The sequence below is a fragment of the Ranitomeya imitator genome, chromosome 2 (assembly GCF_032444005.1).
Source record: "Ranitomeya imitator isolate aRanImi1 chromosome 2, aRanImi1.pri, whole genome shotgun sequence".
Lineage (NCBI taxonomy): Eukaryota > Metazoa > Chordata > Amphibia > Anura > Dendrobatidae > Ranitomeya > Ranitomeya imitator.
Genome location: NC_091283.1, coordinates 396142797 through 396160580, shown reverse-complemented (window position 1 = coordinate 396160580; position 17784 = coordinate 396142797).

Sequence of the window (17784 nt, the reverse complement as noted above, 5' to 3'; positions counted from 1 at the left end):
AACAGTCAGATATCTATCCTAGACATTATCAAACTACGCCAGGACTTTACCATTGGATACTTATCTGCATTTCTCTGACTTTATTCTATTTTCCACTCACGGAGTTACATCATAGGATTATTTGTCCTAAGGGGTCTGGTTTCTATCATGTCCCCACACAGAGGACATTGAAAGTAGTGTGTGTAGGCATATGTTTTATGCTGTTTTTAATGTATGTTTTTAATATTTAGCACTGAAGTTTGGTCTCAATAAAGATTTGTTTATATTGATTACTCTGGCTCAGTGTGCACCTCTTTGCGCTTCTTTTTTCTTCTTCTTTCATAGCATTGTATTTATAAGCGCATCGATAGCACCGGGCATATATTGTGAGAAGTATTTAGGTGGTGCCCGCTCGACTTTCTTTTTCTGACTACAAAGCTAAGAGGTTGATTTTCTCCATCTGCAAGCTGTTGGCTACAGAAATGCTGCCTTTCCGCCTGGTGGACACAGAGGTTTTTTGAGACCTTATGTCCGTCGCAGTGCTCCAGTACCAGATGCCCAGTCGCCACTACTTCTCAAAGAAAGCTGTGCCTGCGCTACACCAGCATGTCGCACACAACATCACCGCTTCCTTGAGAAAATCTGTGTGTGACAGGGTGCATTTCACCACAGACACTTGGACGAGTAGACATGGACAGGGGCGTTACATGTTGGTGACTGGGCACTGGGTAACTACGGCGACATCAGGAGAAGGGGCTGCTGTCCAAGTCTTGCCGTCCCCACGAGTTGCTCGTCGATCCTCTGTATCTAGAAGTTTCTCCACTGCTTCTGCCTCCTCAACCTCCTCTCGGTCCTCCACCTGCACCCAAAGCCTGTCTGGTAATGCCACCCACGTTGTAACTGCGCAGAAGGAATCCTGCACACCTCCTCACTATGCCGTCACCAGGGCTCAACGGCATCAGGCAGTATTTACATTGAAATGTCTGGGAAATGTGAGTCACACAGCTGAGGAGTTGTGGTCAGCTCTGGAGACCGAGTTCCATCAATGGTTGTCTCCACTCAACCTGCAGCCAGGGAAGGCTGTGTGCGACAATGCTGCAAACCTGGATGCGGCCCTTCACCGGGGCAATGTCACACACGTGCCTTGTATGGCTCACGTTTTGAACCTGGTTGTCCAGCAATTTTTATCCCACTATCCCGGACTAGATGGGCTTCTGCAGAGGGCACGGTCGCTGTGTGCTCACTTCCGCTGTTCGCATCCCGCAGCTCAGCGACTTACATCTCTACAGAAGTCGTTGCGCCTGTCAGTTCACCGGCTGAAATGCGATGTGCCCACACGGTGGAATTCAACTCTGCACATGTTGCAGCGACTGTGGCAGCAACGATGAGCCCTGGTGCAATATGTTATGACGTATAGCCTGGGCCAACAAGATCAAGAGGTGGGGCAAATCACGCTGCAGGAGTGGTCTCAAATCAGGAACCTATGCACCCTTCTGCACAGTATTGAAATAGCAACGAAGATGTTTAGTGCTGACGATGCCATTATCAGCATGACCATTCCGGTAATTTATATGCTGGAGCACACCTTAAACAGTGTTCGTAGTCAGGTGGTGGAACAAGAGGAGGAGGAGGAACAGGAGGAGTCATATGTGGAAGGGATAATATCTCCAAGGTCAAGAAGGTTGGCAGCACCAAGTCGGCTGGCATTGGAGGCTGGGGGAGAGGGATTACCGAGGGTGCATGGTAGCAGCCAAACTGTTGAGGAAGGTGCAGGAGGCAAGGAAGAAGTGGAGGATGAACTGGCGCTGGGCATGGAAGACTCATCAGATGAGGGAGACCTTGATCAAATTTCTGTTGTGCGAGGTTGGGGGGAGAGGGCAGACGAAGGAAGCATGATTCTCACCTCGCCACCACCAAGACAACAAGGACTTGGTCCTCCTGGATGCGCAAGACACATGAGTGCCTTCTTGCTGCACTACCTGCAACATGACCCTCGGATTGTCAGAATCCAAAGTAATGCCGACTGCTGGGTTGCCACACTCTTAGATCCCTGGTACAAAAGTAAATTTGGCGAAATAATTCCTGCCATAGAAAGGGATTCACGCATGCAGGAGTATCAGCAGAGACTGTTACAGAATTTAACATCTGCTTTTCCACAAAACACCAGTGGTGCACGTAGTGAATCTCTGAGTTCTAATTTGCCAACCGTGGGACTATCGAGTCATCACTCAAACCGTAACAGTAACATCGTATCTGTTGGTAACAGCAATTTTTTCCAATCGTTTCAAGATTTTTTTTAGACCATCCTTTGCAAGGCCACAGGAGACAAGAAGTCTGACGCACAGCCAATGCCTAGAGAGGATGGTACAAGAGTATCTCCAAGTTAACATCGATGCCATGACTGTGGAACTGGACCCTTGCTCATTTTGGGCTTCCAATCTTGAAAAATGGCCTGAGCTCGCCACTCGCCTTGGAGATCTTGTCGTGCCCCGCAGCCAGCGTTCTCTCTGAACGTGTGTTCAGCGCTGCTGGTGGTGTGCTGACAGATAAGCGCACGCGGCTGTCCAGTGACAATGTACACAGACTAACGTTCACCAAGATGAACAAATCCTGGATCCGCAAGGACTTTTCTACACCTGTGTCATCTTGGGGAGACTAAAAGCTTGATGATTTTTGAAAATCACCTCACCAACCATTTTAAAAAACTGATTTGATGCCACTTAAGTGGTGTCTGTGGCCGAATTTTTGGAAAAAAATGGAGACTATTTAGTCCCCTTGCTGAGTTTTACATGATCTTGCCATCGTCAATTCCAGGTGGGTGGGGTCATCTGCAGAGTTGTTTACTCATATGGCCTGGGATTCTGAGGTCTGCTCCAAAGCTTCAGTGTCTGCTAGTCAGCAGAGTAGCCCAGCCACCCACCGCCTCTTTACCTAAGTACTATTTTTAACGGCATCTGGCCCAGGAAATCCTTTTGGGCCTAGTAGAATTTAGTGCTACTGAGCAGCATACCCCACCTATGAAGCAAGCTACACCACCTGTTTACCTAAGTACTATTTTGGAACGGCATCTAGCCCAGGAAATCCTTTTGGGCCTAGTAGAATTTGGTGCTACTCAGCAGAGTACTTCACCCATGAAGCAAGCTACACCGCCTGTTTATCTAACTACTATTTTGTAACGGCATCTGGCCCAGGAAATCCTTTTGGGCCTAGAAGAATTTGGTGCCACTCAGCAGCGTACTTCACCCATGAAGCAAGCTACACTGTCTGTTTACCTAACTACTATTTTGTAACGGCATCTGGCCCAGGAAATCCTTTTGGGCCTAGTAGCAATTTCTGCTACTCAGCAGAGTACCACACCCATGAAGCAAGCTACACCGCCTTCTTTCTTTCTCAATCTAACCCCTCGGTTCTGGGGTGTCCACTCTCCCTCCAGCTCTCTCCTTCTCACAGGTGGACTACCGTGTGTTTTCACACTGTGGTGAATCTTTTGGGCCCAGGCATAAGAAGTCATCGAGGTAATGGATAATATGTGCTGCCTTACAAACGTCCATGATGACACATTCGAGGAAGCAACTAAACGCCTCAAATAGTGAGCAGGATATGGAGCACCCATGGGCAAACAGCGAACTATGTAGTATGCTCTTTCACAGAAGCAGCCCAATGGGAGGACACTATTCGGAGGCACAGGTAGTAACCGGAATGCCCCCTCAATGTCTGTTTTGGCCATTAGGGTGCCCCTTACCAACTTCTTGATCCGCCTGATTGCCTCGTCAAAGGAGGTTCCGCGTCGATGTTGTCGTTTACTGACCTGCCCCTTGGATATGACAAATGGTGGATTAGTCTGATTGTATTGGGTTCATTTTTTGGCACAACTCCCAATGGGGGTACCACTACGTCTTCTAAGGAAAGTGTTCTGAATGGACCCGCCGCCATTCTACATAAAGATATTTCTTTTTTTATTTTTTGTTGTCAAGATGTCTGGGTGTTGGTAGAGTGATTTTAGATTTTTACTCCAGCCTTTCTTGATTTTAGAAGGGCATGGCATGCCTATATCTGTGTCTCCTCCTCCTTTTACTCTTTTACTCCTCCACCTCTTTTCTATTCGCACGACTATATGTAGTTGTGACTTTTCCATGTGTTTGTTGTGTCTTATGAGCAGTTTGTCAGCTTTTGGACACCTTTTAAGGTGTTTTCTATATGTTTTCTATGTGTTTTCATGTGTTTGTGTTTGCCTGCCATTGGTTTCAATGGGTTCAACGGTGTTTGACGAACATTCGTCGAACACGTCCCAGTTCGACGAACCGAACCAACCCCAAACACTAGGGAGGTGGCTCAACACTACTAATGAGCGAACATGTCCCTTTAACATAAAAACTTCATGAAGTCCTAATACATTTAATACCATTTGCATCATCAGTGAAAACATGATATGGTCTGTCATTACATTATGGCTTTCCCCTTTCTCTTCTTCCATATGGATCTTGTCCCTCACTATAGAGAAGCTATTAACTTCCCAACATTAGGCTTATTCAGCCCTGACCACCTCAGATACATCTCTCAATAGAACACACATAGTGTATAGTCGCATCCTCCTATACCCCATTACATGCCTAAATCTTAGGAGCCACACTCTCCACTACAGTCAAACCCACACTTATGTGTGTATTTACATATGTATAGGAGGGCTGTGGCTCACAATGGCTGCTATGCAGATACATCTGATCTGCATACCATGTGACTGAAAGTGGCATTAGTTCTGGCCCAGGGGAGCGTCTCTTCTCCCAAGGCAGCATTCATACACACATCCATTCAAGATGCACTCGCCACGTCACCGCATCTCGTGGGCGTCCCGTGGGCGTCACCTCCATGATGCACTTCCGATCCTGCGGTACACGCCAACATTTAAAAAGGCCTTACAGCCAGAGATAGCAACTACTAAGCAGGCAAACATGCGCAGGAGCGCCACGTGGAAACATGACAATGCAGGTAACGTCTGTGGGCTGGTTAGAGTAACATAGTAACATAGTTAGTAAGTAAGGCCGAAAAAAGACATTTGTCCATCCAGTTCAGCCTATATTCCATCATAATAAATCCCCAGATCTACGTCCTTCTACAGAACCTAATAATTGTATGATACAATATTGTTCTGCTCCAGGAAGACATCCAGGCCTCTCTTGAACCCCTCGACTGAGTTCGCCATCACCACCTCCTCAGGCAAGCAATTCCAGATTCTCACTGCCCTAACAGTAAAGAATCCTCTTCTATGTTGGTGGAAAAACCTTCTCTCCTCCAGACGCAAAGAATGCCCCCTTGTGCCCGTCACCTTCCTTGGTATAAACAGATCCTCAGCGAGATATTTGTATTGTCCCCTTATATACTTATACATGGTTATTAGATCGCCCCTCAGTCGTCTTTTTTCTAGACTAAATAATCCTAATTTCGCTAATCTATCTGGGTATTGTAGTTCTCCCTTCCCATTTATTAATTTTGTTGCCCTCCTTTGTACTCTCTCTAGTTCCATTATATCCTTCCTGAGCACCGGTGCCCAAAACTGGACACAGTACTCCATGTGCGGTCTAACTAGGGATTTGTACAGAGGCAGTATAATGCTCTCATCATGTGTATCCAGACCTCTTTTAATGCACCCCATGATCCTGTTTGCCTTGGCAGCTGCTGCCTGGCACTGGCTGCTCCTGGTAAGTTTATCATTAACTAGGATCCCCAAGTCCTTCTCCCTGTCAGATTTACCCAGTGGTTTCCCATTCAGTGTGTAATGGTGATATTGATTCCTTCTTCCCATGTGTATAACCTTACATTTATCATTATTAAACCTCATCTGCCACCTTTCAGCCCAAGTTTCCAACTTATCCAGATCCATCTGTAGCAGAATACTATCTTCTCTTGTATTAACTGCTTTACATAGTTTTGTATCATCTGCAAATATCGATATTTTACTGTGTAAACCTTCTACCAGATCATTAATGAATATGTTGAAGAGAACAGGTCCCAATACTGACCCCTGCGGTACCCCACTGGTCACAGCGACCCAGTTAGAGACTATACCATTTATAACCACCCTCTGCTTTCTATCACTAAGCCAATTACTAACCCATTTACACACATTTTCCCCCAGACCAAGCATTCTCATTTTGTGTACCAACCTCTTGTGCGGCACGGTATCAAACGCTTTGGAAAAATCGAGATATACCACGTCCAATGACTCACCGTGGTCCAGCCTATAGCTTACCTCTTCATAAAAACTGATTAGATTGGTTTGACAGGAGCGATTTCTCATAAACCCATGCTGATATGGAGTTAAACAGTTATTCTCATTGAGATAATCCAAAATAACATCCCTCAGAAACCCTTCAAATATTTTACCAACAATAGAGGTTAGACTTACTGGCCTATAATTTCCAGGTTCACTTTTAGAGCCCTTTTTGAATTTTGGCACCACATTTGCTATGCGCCAGTCCTGCGGAACAGACCCCGTCGCTATAGAGTCCCTAAAAATAAGAAATAATGGTTTATCTATTACATTACTTAGTTCTCTTAGTACTCGTGGGTGTATGCCATCCGGACCCGGAGATTTATCTATTTTAATGTTATTTAGCCGGATTCGCACCTCTTTTTGGGTTAGATTGGTGACCCTTAATATAGGGTTTTCATTGTTTCATGGGATTTCACCTAGCATTTCATTTTCCACCGTGAATACCGTGGACAAGAAGGTGTTTAATATGTTAGCTTTTTCCTCGTCATCTACAACCATTCTTTCCTCACTATTTTTTAAGGGGCCTACATTTTCAGTTTTTATTCTTTTACTATTGATATAGTTGAAGAACATATCAATATATATATATATATATATATATATATATATATATATATATATATATTGAAGATATAGTGAAGAACAGAGTGTTAGATGCTTTATCACCAACTTTGTATGCATGTCTCACAAATTGTCCTTCCCTTACAGCACTGACTGCAAACCTTCCTCTTCTAAGATATTCCTTCTACATCAACTAGTTAAGTAAGCATCTTTCATACAGTATGCTTTGCTATGCTTTTTATTTTCAATCTGTACGACTGCTATCTTAGCTTGTATATATTATATGTTTGCACAGTACTTTATTTATACATATATACCTCTTGGAATATCTAGTATATACTGTTGATTTCTGCCTTGTCACTATCATTTTGTTCACTTACAGTACAGACCAAAAGTTTGGACACACCTTCTCATTTAAAGATTTTTCTGTATTTTCATGACTATGAAAATTGTACATTCACACTGAAGGCATCAAAACTATGAATTAACACATGTGGAATTACAGTATATACTTAGCAAAAAAGTGTGCAAGAGTGTGCAAAGCAGTCATCATCAAAGCTAAAGGTGGCTACTTTGAAGAACCTAGAATATAAGACATAATTTCAGTTGTTTCACACTTTTTTTGTTAAGTATATAATTCCACATGTGTTAATTCATAGTTTTGATGCCTTCAGTGTGAATGTACATTTTTCATAGTCATGAAAATACAGAAAAATCTTTAAATGAGGTGTGTCCAAACTTTTGGTATGTACTGTATACTGTCTTCTTCTCTTGAAGCGACATTGTGATAAAGACCCTGGTGGGTCAAAACGTCTTTACTTTTTTGTACATTTCACAGCCACTTTCTATTTTTTTTTATCTCCACGAAATAAAGAACCTAACATTACCCAAAATAGAGTGTACGGTTAATCTCTTTAGCTATGAAATTGAGCCAGGCCTTTGACAATGTACCCAAGACTTGGTTGGGCAAGGAAGCTTGCCCCTGCCGCTAGCATTGCCTGATAGGAATTTTTTTTCAACATATTTTCCACAATGGCCTTCTGGTATAGCACCATTTTAGTAGACTTCTCCTCCACGGGAAAGAGAGATGCAAGGTTCTCCTTGTTGCATGGATCTAGCAGGGTAAACAGCCAGGTTTTTTTTTTTGCCAAGATGAATGTAACACAAAGGTCATGGGATAGGAAACAGTACATAAAGTCTGTCATATGGGCTAAGCTCCCTATAGTTAGCACTTCACTGTATCTACCATTATGACTGCTCTACATCTCATCTCTCTCCTCAGCCCATTCATGTAGGAGAGACGGGACAAAGCTAGCCTCTGTTGTGCTAGCTCCTGTTCCTCCTACTCAGCCTCCAACTCCTCATTGTTACCCAATCCGTGCTGTGCAGATGAGATGAGGCTGGGTTGTATCTTCCACTCACATCTTCCTCCATCTCCACGTGGTCCAAATGCAAAGCTCCAGCTTTAATTGTGAGCAGCGATTGTTTAAGTAGGTACAGAAGCGGGATCGTTGCGCTGACTATGGCGTCATCGCCGCTCACCATATTTATGGAGTCCTGAAAGTCTCGCTCTGCAAACCAGCTTCCCAGGTTGAGTCTATGACTTTGTCATCCACCATCTCGTCTTCCACCGCCGCACCCTGGTCCTCCTGACTTGGTGACTTAACAATAACAAGACTTATCGGCATCTGTGTCTCATCATCATCTACCTCCTTAGACAAAATTTGCCATTCCCCATCAACATGTTCTTGGGATCGTGGCTGCTCTAATTTTTGTGTATCAGTACACAGCATTTCCTCCTGTCCTCTCTTGGAACATACAGGGTGAAAGATGACAATCAAGAAATTATGTAGTAAAGAGCTCCTCAGAGTGTCCTAGTATGGAATTACTGGTCTCCTGGGACTCAACATGGTTGGAGGAAAGAGGATCAGGGTGAGGATTAAGTGATCCAGACTGATGGCTGGTGAGACCGGACTGTGTGGTGCTGGTAAGTATGCTTCCACATTATCCAACCAACCACCTGTTCGCACTGGTGTGGCTTAGAAGTGGTGTCCCATGCTTCTTTGCAAAGTGGGACGGGAAGCTATGTGTCATGGATGGGCGTGTTTCTTGTGCTCCAGCAACAGTCATAGTCACACCTGCCCCTGTCCTCTGTGTCTGCATGCACCATCACCAGCACTTCCACTTCCCCATTCCTTACTGCATTTTCTTATTGCTAGGTCTCTGGAAAACAAGTTTATTTTTAATAAAGAAAAAAAAAGGTCACCTGCAGCAGGCAAAGTGGTTTTTCTTTTGGAGTTTAGTACCACCGTAATGCAACACAAAGCAAGTAGAACAGTATGGATGACTAACTGAATCCAGAAACATTTTTTTGAACTTGTTTTTTAGTTTTATATACCACTGTAATGTAATACTAATTCTATTGATGACAATACTTAATGTTTTCACCCCTCCAAAAAAAGAATGTGGTCAAGTGCAGCAGCAATATATTTAGCAATGGACTGCAAAGCCCTAAGCCTTGCCTATAGGCTGTAATCTGCCACTCTCCCTGCTCCTTCAACTGTCCCTAGGCTAAATGCAGAATGTGTCTGATACAAAAAGCAAAGCACAAGATTAGCTTTTAGAAGGACTGTTAGCATGATGGTTCAGCATCAGCACCAGTATCAACACTAGAGGACTCTGATTAAACTGTGCACACATAAGTCAGGATTACTACTTTCTCACCAATCACAAGTGTCCTCGATCTGTACAATGGAGACAGTGAACCGAGCGTGGCGGCACCTGTCCTTTTGTAACCTCTGATGATGTAATCCGGGCTGCCAATTATAGTAATGGCACTACCAAGATGGCTACGGCATTAAAGTTACTGGCAGGCAATCCCTGCATGTTTATTGGCTGTGTAACAGGTGCCAAACACGCTGGACAGGGATTCAGTCTTCAAATCAGAGCACCAGCCAATGCTTGTCGAGTGCCGAGTACCAACATACTCGAGTGATATCCAAGTGTCACCCAGCACGTTCGCACCCTGAGTTTGCACCCTGAGGAAATTCATCCCAAACGTGTGAATTTCTATACTGTATATCCACTGATATTTGCTTGATGAAGGGTGTTATACACAAAACAATGCTATCTACACCGGTACCTATTGCAATATGAATAATAGACATGAGATACTAATATATTGTGTATAAACATTTTCCAGTCTCCTTTCATGTGTGCAATTCCTTGTGTTATCTTCTGCGTTTTGATGGGAGCGCATTGTCAGCTCCTTAGCACCCACCATAAGCCGCACAGCAATCTATGGAATTTGGTTTTGATACAACACAAAAGTTGTGCAACAAAGTACTAGGGAAGCATGCCTGTAATCCTGTCCATGTCATAGACTATGTCTCTTCTTTATTTCTATTGTAAAATAACAGCAAGCATGGTGACATTTTGTTGAATGTATATGGGCATGCTATTAAAATAGTCTAGTGATACACAGCTGCTATAGCACTGTGCAAAAGTTTTAGGCAGGTGTAGAAAAAAATGTTGCAAAGTGAGAGTACTTTCAATAATTGAAGTGTTAATAGTTTCTTTTTATCAATTAACAAAATGCAAAGTGAACGAACAATACAGACATCGAAAGCCAATCAATATTTGGTGACCGTCCTTTGTCTTCATCACTTCTTCTTGGTACTTGTCCCTTGTACACAGTTTTTGAAAAATCTTGGCAGGTTTTTCCAAACATCTTGGAGAACTACCACAGATCTTCTGTGGATGTCACTTGTGCAGATCACTCTGTCTATTCATGTGATCCCAGACAGACCGGATGATGTGAGATCGGGGCTCTGTGGGGCCAGAACATCACTTCTAGGACTCTTCGCCCTTAAGGACATTGACTGGATTTTTAGAGTTGTTCTTGTTTTAGTTTTGAATGGCTCCATTCATTTTATGGTATAATGTACAAAAAATATGAAAAAAAAATTGGAAGAAATGGAAGAAAACACACTTGCAAGAAAACCTCACCGTATTCAAAAAAGCATTTTTTACATTCAAGTCAGCCCTCACCTCTGCTAAACAGCTCTACTTCACAATCCTCGTATATTCTTGATCTTCCAACCCCAGTTATTCAACACTTTTATCTCACTCAACCGCCCACCACCGCCACCTTTGACCTCCCTCTACGGAGGACTTTGCCAAATATTTTATAATCTTCCTCCTCACCATCACTGAAAGAGAGCTTTCTAATCTTTTCTCCAAATCCCACTACACCTCTTAAGAACTTGACCCCTTCCCAACTTCACGATCATACTTATCCCAGCCCTTACCCATCTCTTCAACCCATCATTAACTTCTGGTACCTTCCCTTCTGCTTTCAAACATGCCATAATCACACCTTTCCTGAAGAAACCATCTCTTGGTCCCACCTTTACACTTAGCTATCACCCAATATCGCTACCGCTGTTAGCTTCCAAACTCCCTCCTACTACAAACCCTCTTTTCATTTTGCATCACATATGTTGCCCTCTCCTGGATCTCCTTAAACATTTCTAAATACATGTCATAGAGAAAGATTAAAATCCATAAGGGATGACACATTCACCCCTCCAACACCACCCTCATATAGAATTCCAGAAACACAAGAACAAACTTCATTGAAGTAGAATCACATGTTAACATATGGGAAGAGAGAAAATTTCCTGGTAACTAAGTGACAAAAACGAATTGAAATCTCCTTTGAAGCTAGGACTGCCTGCAGTATAAGAATCGCGGGTGCCGATGGTTACCATGGTACCGAGGGTCTCACAGGCAAAGTCAGTGAGACACTGATTGTCTCATGCACTGAATTACACAAGTACAGCAGCGTATGAGACCAGTGATCAAAATAAAAATTATATATGTCCCACAGTGGAACCAAGTGAAAAAGTAAAATAAAATATGTAAGAAAGATTAAATATAAAAGAGCACATACAAAATCACTAAAAGCAGTTTTGTCACACAAAACGCAGAGTTTATTATAAAACAAACAAAATACAAATAATTGGTATCGCCGCATCTGGAACGAACCGATCTATAAAACTAGCACGTTATTTGTTCCATATGGCTAACGCCTTTAAAAAAATAATAACAAGACAAAAATGTCGCTTTTTCATCATATTGACTCTCAAAAGCGATCAAAAAGTTGTATGCAAAAATAACTGTATAAATAAAAATTCCATACCGTCCCACAAAAAAAACAAGCCCTAATATGGCTCATTAGGCAAAAATATAAAAAGTTACAGCTCTCAGAATATCACGATAAAAAATAAATTCATTTTTGTAAAATATTGTTTTTGTGTGTGAAAATAGCAAAGCATAAAAAGAAGATATATACGGTATCTGGCATCGCTGTAATCATACCGACCCAATGGACAAATCGATCTTATCACTTTTAACGCACAGTTAAAGGAGCAAAAAATAGCTGAATTGCTGTTTTTTTATTCATTCTGTGCCTGAAAAATCTGAATATAAAGCGATCAAAAACTACTATGTACCCTAAAATGACACAGAAAAAAAATCTAAAACTCATCCCACAAAAAAGACCTCATACAGATCTGCTAAAAAATTAAAAAGTTACAGCTCTCAAAATATTAAAAAAGTATTTTTATAAAATAGCATTTTTACTGTGCGATAGCAGCAAGACATAAAAAATCCGATATAAATCTGGTATCGCTGTAATCGCACCGACTCGAAGAATATATGCGCCTTATCACTTATATCGCACAGTGAACCGCGCCAAAACAAAAATAAGAACTATTCTCGTACTGCTGTCCATTAGTTCATTCTACCTCCCAAAAATCGGTATAAGGCTCGGCTCACAATTATTCTGCGCTCTCTGTTGAGCGCTTTTGTTGCGGTTTCCTTGTAGATTCCCAAAAACTGCGATCAACACAAAATTCCGGATGGAACCACTCATTTATGAGGCAGTTGGAGCCACTTTGTACTGGTCTGTGTTCCGGCAGTGTCCCACCATTTTAGGCATCTTTTAGCGTACAAGTGTAGGTGATCATAGATCTGTGAGCGCCTAAAAAAAAAAAATGGATGCCACTGGAACAGAGGCCAAATGAAGTTCAAAGTGTCTTGGTCTGCCTCATGGTGGGTGGTTCCATTGGGGGTTTCGTCTGAATTGCATTTTTGTTGGATTTACATGGACACCCCAATGTAAGTGCTCAAGAATACAAGAATGTGATTCCAGCCTTATACTGAAAGAGGTCAAAAAATATTATATACCCCAAAATGTTACCAACAGAACCCCTAATTTATCATACACAAAACCAGTCCCCACCCCTGTGCATCATCTGTCACTGGAACTATAGGGGGTTCCCACGCTACTGGTAGAACAGAGATTCTGGAAAAACGACATGGCTCCTGCCCCCTCAAATAAAATCCAATGAATATTGCGCTCCTAAATCCAAATGCTCTCTCCTTCTGAGCCCCATTGTGCCTAAACCACAGTAAGCGGGCACATGTTTGGCATCATTGTAGTAGGGAGAGAGCACTTAATTTACGGGGTGTATGTCACCAGAAGCACAAGCTGGGAACAATATATGGAGGCTCTACACTTTATGGGGGAACAATGTATGGGCACTAAACTGGCATATTTTCTATTCTCCATAAAAAAAGCCTGGAGTGGATCTTACAAAATAGTCACTACTGCTGTAGATGAAATAAATGTCGCCATAAACTATTCCACCAAAATCTGTGCTCCAAAAGCCAAACAGTGCTCCTTCCTTGTCAGCTCTGGCGTGTGGCCTAACAGTAATTTCTGAGTACATATGAGTAGTGATGAGCGAATATATTCGTTACTCGAGATTTCTCGTGCACGTTCGGCTGGTCCTTAGAGTATTTTTTAGCGCTCGGAGATTTAGTTTTTCTTGCCGCAGCTGAATGATTTACATCTGTTAGCCATCTATTAGCCAGCATAAATATATGTGGGGATTCCCCAGCAACCAGGCAACCCCCATATGTACTTATGCTGGCTAACAGATGGTAATCATTCAGCTGTGGCAAGAAAAACTAAATCTCCGAGCACTAAAAAATACTCGGAGGACACCCGAGCATGCTCGAGAAATCTCGAGTAACGAATATATTCGCTCATCTCTACATATGAGGCATCACCGCAATGAGAAGAAATGGCACTATAAATTATGGGGTCCAGTTTCACCTTTTAAACCTTGTGTACCTGACAAATTTGCAACAAATACAAAAAATATATTTTTACCATTAAAAGGTAATATTGCCACGTCTCAAGGTTATAAAATTCTGTGAGACACTAATGGGTTCAAAGTACTCACTACACCACTAGATGAATTCTTTAGGCAGTGAAGTTTCTAATATGGGGTCACCTGGGGGGGTTCTGCTGTGTTGGCACCTCTGGGTCTCCGCTAATGGAGCCCCCAATCTATTCAAATGATATCTGGGTTCTAAAAGCCAAGTAGAGCTCCTTCACATCTGATCCCTGCAGAATGCTCAAACAATAGTGTACACTCACATATAGGACACTGCCACATTCAGGAGTAAATGCATAACATATTGTAAGGTCCAATTCCTCCCATTACCCCTAGTTTAAATTATAAATTTGGTGCTAAAACAGTATTTAAGTGGCAACATTTATATTTTTTGTTCTCACATCTAAATGTTATAAAATTTGGTGAATCACCTATGAGTTAAAAATGCTCAGTACACCCCTAGATGAATTCATTGAGGGATCTAGTTTCCAAAATGGGGTCACTTGTGCTGGTATTTCTGCTGTTTTTGCATGTCAGGCACTATCCAAATGCGACATGGCATTCATAATCTATTCCAGACAAATAGCTTTCAGGAGAAATTGCGTAACAAAATATGGGGTATGTTTTCACCTAATATCCATTGTGAAAATTATAAATTTAGGGCTAAAAGAACATTTTCAGGAAAAAAAAAATGAAAATTTTCTATGTGGCGACCTATAATTATCAAATTTAGTGTAGTACCTGTGGGTTCAAAATGCTTACTATACTCCTGGACAAAATCCTGGAGGGGTGTAGTTTCCAAAATGGAGTTACTTGTGGGTGGTTTTCAATGCCTTGCAAACGCATCATGATGCCCACAGACCATTCCATCAAAATTTGAGTTCCAAAACATCACGCCTTCCTTTCTGAGCCTTGTCATGCACCCAAACAGTAGTTTTCCCTCACGTCTGAGGCTAAAAGTAAGTTTTTGTGGGAAAATTTAGATTTTTTATTTTCATGGCTCTGTTTTAAACTTCTGTGAAGCCCCCCTGGGGATTTAAGATGCTCACCACACACCTACATTACATTCCTTGGGGGGTCTGACTTTCAAAATTGGGTCACTTGTGAGGGGTCATGAAGGTTAAAATTTACTTGGTCAATAAGGGGTTAATCCTTTTTATTTTATGTAAATGTACATGCTGTATTGTTTTGTACTCTTTGTAAAATCTTTTGTATATTTTTTATAAAAATACTGCCTATCTTTCTGGATTAAATATAAAATGTAATAGTTCTGTTCCGTAAACCACACCCTGAAGCCATGCGCTACTTGTGATGGGTGTCAGATCAGTCTGTAAATCGATTCGTGGTGGCAGCTGATAATTTTTCTTGGGTCATTATGGAGTTGACAGCAACCGTACTGAGGTATATACAATGGGGGAAATAAGTATTTGATGTATTGCCCATTTTGCAAGTTTTCCCACCTGCAAAGAATAGAGAGGTCTGTAATTTTTATCCTAGATACACTTCAACTGTGAAAACAATCTAAAAATAAAAACAGAAAATCACATTGCATGATTTGTAAATATTTCATGCAATAAAATACAATTTAATTATTTGATCACCTACCAACCAGCAAGAATACTGTCTCTCACAGACCTGTAAGGTTTTCTTTAAGACGCCTTCCTACACTGCACTCATTACCTGTGTTAATTGCAACTGTTTGAACTTATTACCTGTATAAAAGACACCTGTCCAAACAATCACACTTAAACCTCTCCACCATTACCAAGACCAAAGAGCTGTCTAGGGACACCTGGGACAAAATTGTAGAACTGCACAAGGCTGGAATGGGCTACACGACAATACACAAGCAGTTTGGTGAGAAGGCAATAAATGTTGGTACAATTATTAGAAAATCGAAGAAACACAAGATGACTGTTAATCTTCCTCTGTCTGTGGCTCCATGCAAGATCTCACTTAGTGGGGTAAGGATGATTCTGACAAAGGTCAGGAATCAACCCAGAACTACATGGGAGGACCTGGTCAATGATCCGAACAGAGCTGGGACCAGTGTCTCAAACATTAATGTTAGTAACACACTACACCGTCATAGATTAAAAACCATGAGGGTCACACAAAGTCCCCCTGCTCACGCCAGCACATGTCTAGGCCCATTTGAAGTTTGCCAATGACCATCTGATGATTCAGAAGAGGCATGGGAGAAGGTCATGTGGTCAGATGAGACCAAAATAGAAGTTTTTGATATCAATTCCACTCGTAGTGTTTGGAGGTTAGAAGAAGGATGGGTACAACCCCAAGAACACTGTCCCAACCGTGAAGAATGGTGGAGAAACATCATACTTTGGGGGGCTTATCTGCAAATGGGACAGGACAACTGCATCGTCTTGAAGGGATGAAAGATAGGGTAATGTATAACGAGATTTTGGCCAACAACCTCCTTCTCTCAGTAAGAGCATTGAAGATGGGTCGTGGCTGGGTCTTCCAGCATGATAATGACCTGAAACACACGGCCAAGCAACTAAGGAGTGGCTCCATAAGAAGCATTTCAAGGTCCTGGAGTGATCTAGCCAGTCTCCAGACCTGAACCCAATAGAAAACCTTTGGAGGGGGGAGCTGAAACTCATAGTTGCCCATGGACAGCCCTGAAACCTGAACGATCTGGAGATCTGTGTGGAGGAGTTGGCTTAAATCCCTGCTGCAGTGTGTGCAAACTTGATCAAGAACTACAGGAAACGCCTGAGCTCTATAATTGCAAACAAAGGTTTCCGTACCAAATATTGAGTTCTGTTACTTAATTTTGTAAAAACCATATAATGTGATTTTTTTTTTCTTCTTTTTAAATGATTGCCTCTCACAGTTGAAGTGCACATACGATAAAAATTACATACCTCTGGACTTTTTGTAGGTGGGAAAACTTTGAAAATCGGTAGTGTATCAAATACTTATTATCACTACTGTATATAAATTCCATGCAATGGAATCAGGTGTATATCTACCCAATACCCTCAAAGCGAGTTCCCCAATAATCGGCCAAGTAGTGGAAACAGCATGCGGCCGCCTCCGTTAATCATCGGTCATTTGTGTCATTGTCTTGATGATGGGGGCCAATAGGGGGCTGTTCGTGATAAAATAGTAATAGCAGGGTCATTCAGTGCAACCCCCCCCAGCTATCATCTTCCCCTCCACATCCTCATACTGCCCTCTCTCTGTTGGTTTCCCTCAAGACTCTGTCCTGGGACTCCTATTCCCCTCAATCTTGGCCTATTTGGCTATGGCTTCCAGTACCACCTATACGCTGATGATACTCAGATCTACCTCTTGCCCAGACGTCACCACTTTGCTGTCCAGAATCCCAGTGTGTCTATCAGCCAAATCCTCCTTCTCCTCTAGGTTCCTAAAACTCAATGTGGATAAAACTGAACTCATCATCTATCCTCCATCTCACCTAAACCCCCTACTCAATCTATCACAATTAATGACACCATGCTCTCCGCAGTATAGAAAGTCCGCTGCCTCAGAGTAACCCTCGACTCTTCCCTGTCCTTCAAACCACAAATCCAAGCTCTTGCTCCACTCTCGCACCTCTCCAGTCTGTCCATAAATCTGCTGCCACACTAAACCACTTCTCCCCACAATTCTCATCTGCTTCTCTCCTCTGCAAATCACTTCATTATCTCCCAATTTCCAAATGTATCCAGTTCAAGCTGCTAACACTGACCTACA